At 31.6% G+C, this 10,935-nt stretch overlaps 1 protein-coding gene and 1 pseudogene across 1 annotated transcript in view; one reads left to right on the plus strand and one right to left on the minus strand.

The window, feature by feature from the left end:
- The window catches only part of LOC111618319 (pre-mRNA-processing factor 39-like), a 113,002-nt gene that overhangs the window by 4,131 nt on the left and 97,936 nt on the right, over positions 1-10,935 (plus strand). The gene's annotated exons all lie outside the window — the stretch shown is intronic.
- LOC111618320 lies at positions 1,900-3,912 on the minus strand (annotated as a pseudogene).

Below are 10,935 nucleotides of genomic sequence, written 5' to 3' on the forward strand. Positions count from 1 at the left end.
CTAACCTTTTACATTATTCTTTTTAACAATTATCGGGATGCTTTATTATTTTAAGGTTTAGCGATTCCTAACTGGGTTGTGGGGTCTCCCCCCCCTTTTTCTCGGTGCGGACTTACTTTTTTCCGCTTGGGAAGCGCAAGTGTGCGCGAGTTTTTCTACGGCGCTTTTCTTTCGTCGGTGAGTTGGTTTTTCTTCTATTTTTAAGTTACTAAGGTGAATGGTGAGGAAACCTTCGTCTTAACTAAACATAAGCCCCAAACAAAATATAATGAAAGTAAAATAAAAATAAAGCTCAGACTTGGTTCCTTACAATGGTATTTGGTAAATTTAGACATTTTTGCATTGAGTTAAATAGGTAATTGGCAGGAGATTAAAGATATATTTGTTACACTGAAAATTTTGTTAAACTGGCATTTGTTATAATGACATTTCACTGTACTAAAATTTTTGATATGTACTACAAGACATTCTTGTAGTACATATCAAAAATTTTCATCATTGATGTTAGAAATGCATTTTTTTCATAGAAAGTGGCCTCATTACTCTATAAAATACTTGTGAAGAAAAAAGATTATAATTAAATAACATATGTACCAGTACATTAATAACACTAAATTCTTCATGAAAAATCTGAAAACTACAGCATTTGTGTTTGAATATTATGTAATTGAAAAAATTTGAATTGATCCAAATTACTTTTTAATTCAAATTATAAGGTTGATCATTTGGTTCAGTTAAATCAGTCAAACTGAATGAATTCAATTTTGTTAGTATGCTATTCAGGCTATTATCTGGTAAAACAGACTAATGCCATAAATCACTTATTTTCAGTTTGAATTAATTAGAGATCAAACTGTCGTAAAGTAAATTATATACATGATATAATGAAATGATGAAATTTTTAATTGGAAATTAAAACTGCTTTTTTAAAAAGGATGAGAGAACAATTTGTAGTAACTACAAAGGAATCACTATTAAATGTACTGGTACAAGATAAAGTTGATAAAATTTTAATGGAAAGAGAATGAAACAACATGTATGAAAAATTTTTGGGAAAAGCAGACAGGTTCCAAACACAAATGCAGTACAGTACTATATTTACCATTAGACAGATTAATGAAAAAGTACTTGAATATAATGAGGAATGCTACATAAATTTCAGATTTTAGGTGTTTTGATTCAGTACAAAAACCAATTATGGAAGATGTTTTGAGAGCTATAGAATATGTAAAATACATGATACAGTAAAAATATCTGCATTAATCTATTGACTGTGTCTAAAAGTAAACAAAGCCTGAGGTAAGTCTTGTGATTGGACCTTCTTCAACTTCCAGTAGAATGCGGAAGTTGTGTTAATAGTCGATGTGATAAACATCATGTGTATCAGTCACAATCATTTCTGTTCTGAAAAATGTCCAGCGAATATTATAAAGGTTTAGATCAGTGATTCTCAAACTTTTTTGATCCACCGCTCCTTTTGTTCCATAAAGTTATATCCAATGCCCCCTAACCCATTTTCTCTTGTGTGAGAAAGAATTGGAAATATTCTTAGGAAAACTTTTCTATGAATCTCCCACTTTGTGCCCTTACCATACATTGTTCTCAACATCTGGAAACCATTAAACGCAATGTTTCCTCTTATCAGTTTAACAGAGGAAAGGGAACGGCTTTCAGTGACCCCAATTTTGCCTTTGGTCACCGTTCAATACCCTGCCTCCAGTGCCCCTAGATTTACTCATCTCCCACAAGGGGGTGTTATTGCCCACGTTGAGAAATGCTGGTTTAGATGAATTAAGCAGGCATAGGTATAAGCAAAAATTAACATTTAACAAGCAAGAACTGCCTGATCCAATGGACGATGATTTAGCAAAAATGTTATTTCACGATAACATGAAAGCATGGCCCAAGATCATGTTAGTGGATTTCTATGCTTACTTTGTAGACCAGCTCTGCTTTTACACAAAACAGCAACTGAAAAATTATACTTCACTTGAGAGTTATAATTACCTAGTGAGTGGAAAGGTGAAAGAAATCATTGTTTACCCAGGAACTGTGATTTTGTGTAGTATGTGCAAATGTGCTTTTCATATTAAGCGTGTAAATTTGGCTAGAACAAAACAAAATTGGAAGTGTGAATCATGCAACAGCAAATAAATAAATGAACAAATAAAAATCAAACTTTTTTTTTATTTATTTAATCAGTGGAGGTTTTAAATTGCACAAAGCTGCAACAACTGTTAATATTTTGTCAATTGTTGCCACATCAGCATCATTTTCTCGTTTGATCAATGAAATTGGCATTGTTCTTGCAAGTATTCTATACCTTTTCATTCTTTCAATAGCTCATTCAATGTGAACTCGTATTCTTGACATTGCATGAGAATTGGTAACATCAGCACCAACCAACTGATTTTTACTTCTGGTGCTACATGGAACCAGAAGGCGAACAGATTTTGAGGCTAACAGATCTGTTATTTGAAAACCCGATCGGCTAACACTCTATCGTCCCTGTCTAGTAAATCAAGTAGACCGCTTTCTTTGGTAAGAACCTTGTCGCTGACTCTACCTCCCCATGCCTTAGATATAAAACTCACGCAACCATTTGGAGCTATGGCAATCAAAAATTTAATGGTATTGTTGCTCTTGTAATTGAAGTCTGGCACTTGGCCAGCAAATTACTAGGTTTTTCAATAAAAACTTCACTACAGTCAATAATACATCTTATTCCTTCAAAGTCTGGATGCTTGTAGCAAGAAGGCAAGCACTTTCTGATTTCTTGTCTGGAAGGCCACTTAATCAAAAATTTTAAACTATAATGCAAAACTTCTAACCATTCATGAAAGATTTTGCTGACCATTGAAGATGGTATTTGAAAGCATACGGCAAGGTCTTCATTCGATGTTCCTAATCCGAACTGGAATTTGACAAGGCTGACATCATCGACACTACGCTCCACCCGGAACATCTAAAATGGCTGAAAGGCATATCCATCTGCAGGGCTAACCGTGACTGCATGTATAAACTGGAAAGATGAACTTAATCTTTCTCTAGCGTATCAGGCCCTTATAAACGATGATCTTTAAGTATCAACATAAGCGCATGAATGTGCATGACCATCTCGATGATTTCCGTTATGCAAGTATTCGGTTTTTGTTTAAAAATCTACATTCCATTTTTTTGAAGTATTCCATTGGAATTTTCTCTGCTTGAAGAAGAGCTATCTTGACAGCTTGAAAACGTTTGTGAAAGGAAGGTTTTTCACGCAGATTACACTGGTAACAGGTTCCGGATTTAGTGTCAAAGAGAGATTGGATTTATTATTGTTCCTAATCTCAACTTCATTAGTACTAACAAAAACTGCACAGATAAATTCAACTGGGTTGATGAAGTTGGTTTCCAGAAACGTTCCAAATAAGCAATGATACACTCAAAAATGTCAACACCACTTATTCCTGAATAAAAATTTAACAGCTTATCATCTGCTAAAATTAAATCTGTATTGCTCATTGTACTAGCAAAGTAGTTTGCTAGTAACGTCTGGGTGTCCAACTTCAGCTGCAATTCAGCATTTTCTTGTTGAAGCTATTTATTTTTCTCTACCAACTCACAGTATAACTGCTTTGGTATGATAACTTGTTTAACAGCACATTCTTGAAATTGCACTGATTCAGCCACCACAGCAATTTCATGGTTGTCGTTAGAAGTGTGTAAAAAGAAATGAAAGAATATCTCATAAAATTAATTACTATATATATGTCAACGTGGACATTAATCATTAACAGGACAATTATACTGGTGTTAAGCATTTACACAAGAATTGAGGAAAACGTTCTTAAAGAAAACAGACTTTTTTTAACAGGTAGCTTAATAAAAAAAACTCTGTTTTTAAGAACTTTTCCTCAATTTTTGTGTAAATGCTTAACACCAGTATAATTGTCCTATTAATGATTAATGTCTACGTTGACAAATATATAATAAGAAATTAAATAAGGACAGTAAGGCAATAATAATTAATCTGATAAAATTAAATTTATGCTAATTACAATATTCAAACTAGTATGAGAGCTAAATTTATACTAGTTGTTGATGTACAGAAGTTAAGCAACAGCTGAAATTAACACTTGTTCTACTTGCTCACATACACAAAAAAAGTTAAAATGCTAGTAAGTTTTTAAAATATCTAATTCATTAATCATACTCTAATTACCAAATTAATAAACTAGTTGTGGAAGTTACTAACTTCATGGCTTTGAGAATGGTACTAAAAAGTTGAGCCTTGATTAACATTAATTCATAAATGCTTTATCTACTGGTAAGAACAAAATTTTTATCCAATGTCAACATTAAACATGCCTGAAGCAATTATTTTTCTTCTTTTTAATTGTTCGAACCTTGCAACTTTTTGATGATTTTGCTTCTCGTTACATATCGTGCTTGATAGAAATAATGTAAGAGCCCAGTAGGGTTATTCTGCTCTGATGAAGGAGTGCCTGTAAACAGAGTAAAATCAAATGTTTACATTTACACGATTACCAATTGTGAAGTTCATAACAATCTTCATATGCTTTTAAATGAATTCCTTCATACCTGGAATGAAATACCGCGAACACAGCCTTCTTGAAGCTGAAGGTTGCCAGTTTTTTCAAGCGATGGCTGACACCCAAGCCCCGCGCTGAGGTTCTTGTTTTGGGAAGCGAAACATCTTAATTTTGGATAATAAATTTGTCCCAGACTGCATGCTGCAGCTTACTGAAACCTCTTGATGTCATTTCAGCACAGATTATAAAAGATTACATTTGCAAGATGTTTTTCGCATTGACTATTAACACAACTTCTGCATTCTACCGGAAGTTGAAGACTGTCCAATCATGTGATTTGCCTCAGGCTTTGTTTACTTTTAGACATGGTCAATAAAGACTGGAAAATACACTACTATTTGTGAAAATTGCAACACCTTGAAAGAATCATGACATTAGCTTGAAACTTACAGGATATGTAAATCAGGGTGTGATAAGCAAATGATCAAAATTGCAGAGTGGTTGCACATGTCTAGGCTCAGTAGTGATTCTTAGCTGTATAGTTTAGGTTCTAAACAGACCTGTATTTATATACAAGCTGTTTAGGAGCATATGAGTAGTACATCACGGATAGCAAGTTGTGAAAGTGTTTCCAGTACTTTCTATTTCTCATCAACATTGAAAGTGCAATACCAACAAATGAGAGACTGAATATGTACATGATTGGCTTGCATGAAGATGGACTTTTGTAGTGACATTGCTGCTCATACAGAGCATAGCACCTTGACAAGATACAAGATGCAGGTGCATCAAAAATTTGGTAGTGGATCAAAAAATATGATGATGTCATGGGATGATAGACATCTCTTTCACTTGGCTGTGTCAGACCATTCTGCATCAACACAAGTATCAGCACAGAAATGGAGCACTGCAACAGGCATGGCATTTTCTGACAGCATAGTTCAACACTGCTTCAAAGGAGACTGGTTGCATGCATCCCTTTGCAGCAGATTCCCTTGATTCTAAACCATTAATTTCTCAGGCTACAATTCATTTATGAATGTAGATAATGATGTGCTGATTGACAACATGTCATATTTTCAGATGGGTTCCAGTTTAACTTGGACCACAATGATGGCCATATATACATTATAAGGTATTGTGGTAAATGCCATCTTCCTGCATTCATTTTATAACCTCATACTGACTGAACACCAAGTGTGATGGCATGGAGCACCATTAGACAGATACCATTCATTATCTTGCCTGCTATGATTTGAGGGAAATCTCAACAGCAACCACTATATCAGGAAAGTTGAAGCAGAAGTCATATCATACCTTTCCTTCAGAGCACTCCTTGTGCTACATTCCTGCAGGACAGTGCCTGACCACATGTTGCCAGAAATGTTCAAATTTCTGGCGACATGTGGTCAGGCACTGTCAACCCTCTTTAAGGTATAGCAGATATCGTTTCTTCTCTGGCCTGCCTGTTTGCCAGATATGTTGCCTATTGAACATGTCTGGGATATTGTCACTTAGCAACTGACTTGTCAAAGTCCTCCAGCAGTCAGTACGAATGAACTAAGAACATGCATACAAGCTGCTTACATATCTATCCCCAGGGCCGTGTTCAGTAATGCAGAACACCTAAGTTAGAATTCTGAGTGGCTTAGTGGGCAGAGCTAAGAATGTTCTGAGCATCATTGAACGATTATTCTTAGACAACTAGGCAAAATGGTGGACGAAGTTAAAATTATGATTGCAACAATTGTCGCAAATCTGTTATATCGATGTATGATAATTTTACATTTTGAAGTCATTTTAGAATGAGTTAATGATTTAGAATGAGAGAATAACTTTGTGATTCTTATAATAAAATACGTTTAGTCCAACACGAGCAGCCATCTTACAAATCGTACAGTAAGACAAAAACAACGATGTCACTAGTAGAAGTTAGTATAGATAAAAGAAGCTGACTGAACTAGCTAGAATTCTAGTGGTGAGAGGAGTCAAGCAGTAGTTAGAAACGAGTTTAATATCACAGAATAACTAGACTTAGCAAGAATTCTGCATTACTGAACATGGCCCAAGACACCATCCAAAGTCTCTTTCAATTCATTGTCAAGATGTTTATCAGCTCTTATTGTAGCTTGCAGAGGCTTTGAGAGATACTGATCAGGCATCAAGTAATAATTCTGTATTCTTAAAATTAATATGTACATAATTTAATCACTTATGATTAAGAGGCTGTACACACTAGGCGTTTTTCAACGCACGTTTTAAAGAACCAAGAGTTCTATGTAGCCGTACACACTCAAACGCGCGCTTTTGGCCAAGCGTGTGTTAAACGCGCGTTTATAGATATTTGTTAAAACGCGCGTTTTGCGGGCGTTAGCCGAGCGCTTTGAGATATATGTGCTGCCATGTTACCGTACATGCGATCGCGCGTTTTGCGGGCGTCAGCCAAGCGCTTTGAGATATATGTGCTGCCATGTTACCGTACATGCGATCGCGCGTTTTCCCGGCGCTTTACGGGCGCTTCTAGATTTACGCCGCCATTTTGCTGTATATTCGATCGCGCGCTTTTGGGTAATATCTACTTTTATAATATGGAGTAAGNGATGGTGCCTAATGTCTATCTCTAGTAGCAATTTACTTTGTATTAATTATAAATTAGCAGAATTATAGCCTGACTATTTAGGCAATCGTTTAGTGATGTTTCTATATACATATCAGGCTTTGCAATGTTTGATATACTTATACATTATCGTTATTATTAAAACTTATTAATGAATACAGTGAAATGTCAGTATAACAACATTTCACTGAATTTCAGTGAAATACTGTCAAAAATGCAAGGATAAAAGATGATGATTTGAAGTAAGAAAATTAAAAAAAAAAAAAATTTCAAAATACTTTGACAAAAGTCAATTCATAAAAATGAATATAAATTGTATTTTAATCATTATTTATATTGTTTGCTATTGACTGAAAAATTTGAAAGAAAATAACTGAAAATTAATCAGATATTATATATGATATTATGTTATATAGACCAGGTGCAGAATGTAAATGGTACAGTACATTATCATCTGAGTATCTTTTGTAGAAAGAAGGCAAACTCGTTTCAAAATGAGAAATATATGAATAAGTGAACAAATAATTTTCTAAGCATCAACTAATTTAATGTGATATGCATTTTAAAAGTCTGGCAAAAAATTATTAAATAAAATATTTAAAAAAATTGTGCTGATGATGAAATTTTTCTGATTCATATGATGAATGGAATTTTGCATTGTTTTTATGTAATTTGAAGTTTCTGACTAAATTGTCAATATTAAATATTTTTCATTACTTTACAGAAGTAGTTATTGTTTAATTAATTACTAAAAGTATGCAAAAGCTTACAAGCATATAATAACTACATTAATGATAATTATATCAACACACCTGAATTTTTTGAAAATTCAGGTGTGTTGATATAATTAGTTACATTTGCTGAGAAAGAGGTGATAGATACATTAATGATAACCTATTGATTACCTTGATGATACAAAATTTATATATTAATTTTCTTATAAAATAAAATTTCTCTTTTTTTTTTTATTGATCATGCAGGACCAAAAATAAAATATACTGTTAAATATTTTCTGTAGATTGTTATTCAAAGTATTGGAATAACTAGTGGAAAATTGTATATATATGGCTGGATAAGATTCATTTGGTGATATATTATGGATCATGATTTACAAATCATTTAAACTAAAAATTGACATTATTTTTTTCTTTTTGCATGAATATATGCATAATTTATTTACAAAATTTTGTTAAAAAAGGATACTGATTTTGATGATGACTGCACATTGTGATAAATTTGATATAGGTTCATAACTGCTTAAAATTATGTCTTTGAATCCACTTTGAATGGTATGGCTTTGTTAACTCTTTATCTAAATTTTCAAGAAAAATAAATAATATCATTGGAATTCAAGTTATAAAATGTCAGAAACATCAAAAAAGTTTTTTTCTATTGACTGCAACATTCCACAAATTTTATTTGCAAGAAATAATATAATTTTAGAATGTATCTTTATATTGACTCTCATAGCCATTATTGTTGGCCATGTGTTATCTTCCTGACATTATATAATGGTTATTTATCCAACTATATATATTGAGGGATTTTAATTTGAATAAAATGCAAGATCTTAAATATTTACTTATTTAAATGAAAGAAATATGTTTGTTTATACAGCATGCTGAAGTTGATTATCAGAAACTGATGTATGGAACACTGAAACATTTCAGGAATTTTTTAAATTTGTTTGATCGAAATTCGTAAATCCCAGTCTGACTTAATTTAGGATTGATTCATAAATTTATCCCCAGTTTGAATTAATTTATGATTAAATAATCATAGACTAAATTACATTACAGAAAACAATTTCATTACATCTTTTGAGTTTATGATTGCATATGAAAAAGAGAAGACAATAAAAATGTTTGCAAAAATTTACTAAAAAAATGTAGATTTTATTATGCAAGTGCATAAAACAATTAGATCAGATGATGTAAATGTTGAAAAACAAATATGCATATAGAATATTTTATTGGCACAAGAAACAAAAACTAAGTGCAAATGAATTATTCACTTTAGCATAAGTGGCTGTTTAATTCTAAAACATCCCATTTAAAATATTAGTTGTTATAGTGGAAAAAGCAGTTTTAATTCTTATTTATTCCTTAGATTAATAACTTATGTTTTGTTGTTGTATATATTGTTTTAAATAATTGCAAAATAAAAATACAAATTATTTCATTTTGCTGGTTTAGTTGGGCATGTTACAAATTGATTTGTTTACTGATTGAGGAATTATATTTAAGAATTTATAGTTTAATATAATATTATATGCTGAATTATATTGAATTTAAAATCAAGATTATATATGAACAATACCTTTTCCAAATAATTTGGCAAATTTTTTTCAGAAAACTGATCTCTCTATTTGTTCTGTTGATCTAGTCCAGTTCATATAGCTCAATTTGTTATTTTCTGGAATGATAGATCATATGTTTACATTATTGTTATAGAAACATCATCAAACAATTGCTAAATAATTGAGCTGTAATTCTGCTAATTTAATAATTAATACAAAGTAATTTGCTACTAGAGGTAGATGTTGGGTGCCATCTCTTCCATATAGTTCTAAATTATTTAATAAATTATTAAATTTATAATTATTAATTTTGTTAAGGATGGTGCCTAATGTCTATCTCTAGTAGCAATTTACTTTGTATTAATTATAAATTAGCAGAATTATAGCCTGACTATTTAGGCAATCGTTTAGTGATGTTTCTATATACATATCAGGCTTTGCAATGTTTGATATACTTATACATTATCGTTATTATTAAAACTTATTAATGAATACAGTGAAATGTCAGTATAACAACATTTCACTGAATTTCAGTGAAATACTGTCAAAAATGCAAGGATAAAAGAAATGTATTGATGATAAGAAAATCGCTTATATTTTGAAGTAAGAAAGTTTTTAAAAATGTGATTTGTCTATTGGTTTTTATGTCACAAATGTGATTTGTCTATTGGTATTTATATGGAACCAAATTTCACGTTTTCAGAATGTAAGTAATATTGAATTAGAATAAAAATTAATCTGTAATAAAAAAAATATCATAAGCAAACAACTAAAATAACTATATAGAAATACTGATTAGTTGGAATCTTGCCTCTAATTGTTGTTTCTGCTTGAAGCTGTTATTTTCTGGTAAAAGAAGTCTAATTTTTGTATATTGTTTTTTTTAATCAAAGTTTTTTTGATAAAATCCAGTACTGTGATAGCATTCCAGTAGGCTGTCAGGCACATCTTTTTTGTTTAATTCCTTTTTGCATGTTATCTAATATTTTATTATTCTCTTTCAAAGAAAACGGCTTTTGTTTTTTATTTTTTGCCACTTTTTCTTGTAAATTGAAAAAGAAATAAACTGTAGAGTAATAACATCAAAATGAAACCATAACTAAGGATTAAAATTAGTGTTGCCAGTTGATCTAGACATTAAAATTAATGTTGCCAGACTGTTTGACATAATCTTCATTTACTAATAATGAATGATTTATGCATTTATAGATTTTGTTATAATGAAACTATTCTTTTGTAATGGCCAGAATTTTTATTATGTTAAACTGAAATTTTCATTATAATGGTGTAAAGTACTATATTATTTTTTTCGACTTTCCAACGATTATCGACACTACTGTGTGCCGGAAATAGCCGTTCCCTAACGGGTACTTTACGCGGATTCGCGTTAGTGTGCCAGGCCTGGACTTTAAGCGTGCACCGAATTAAATAATGACAAAGTTTGTCAATAACAAAATCAAATATTTAATTAAACTTCTATT

The sequence above is a fragment of the Centruroides sculpturatus genome, unplaced genomic scaffold, assembly GCF_000671375.1.
Source record: "Centruroides sculpturatus isolate CEXI.00-Female unplaced genomic scaffold, Cexi_2.0 scaffold92, whole genome shotgun sequence".
Lineage (NCBI taxonomy): Eukaryota > Metazoa > Arthropoda > Arachnida > Scorpiones > Buthidae > Centruroides > Centruroides sculpturatus.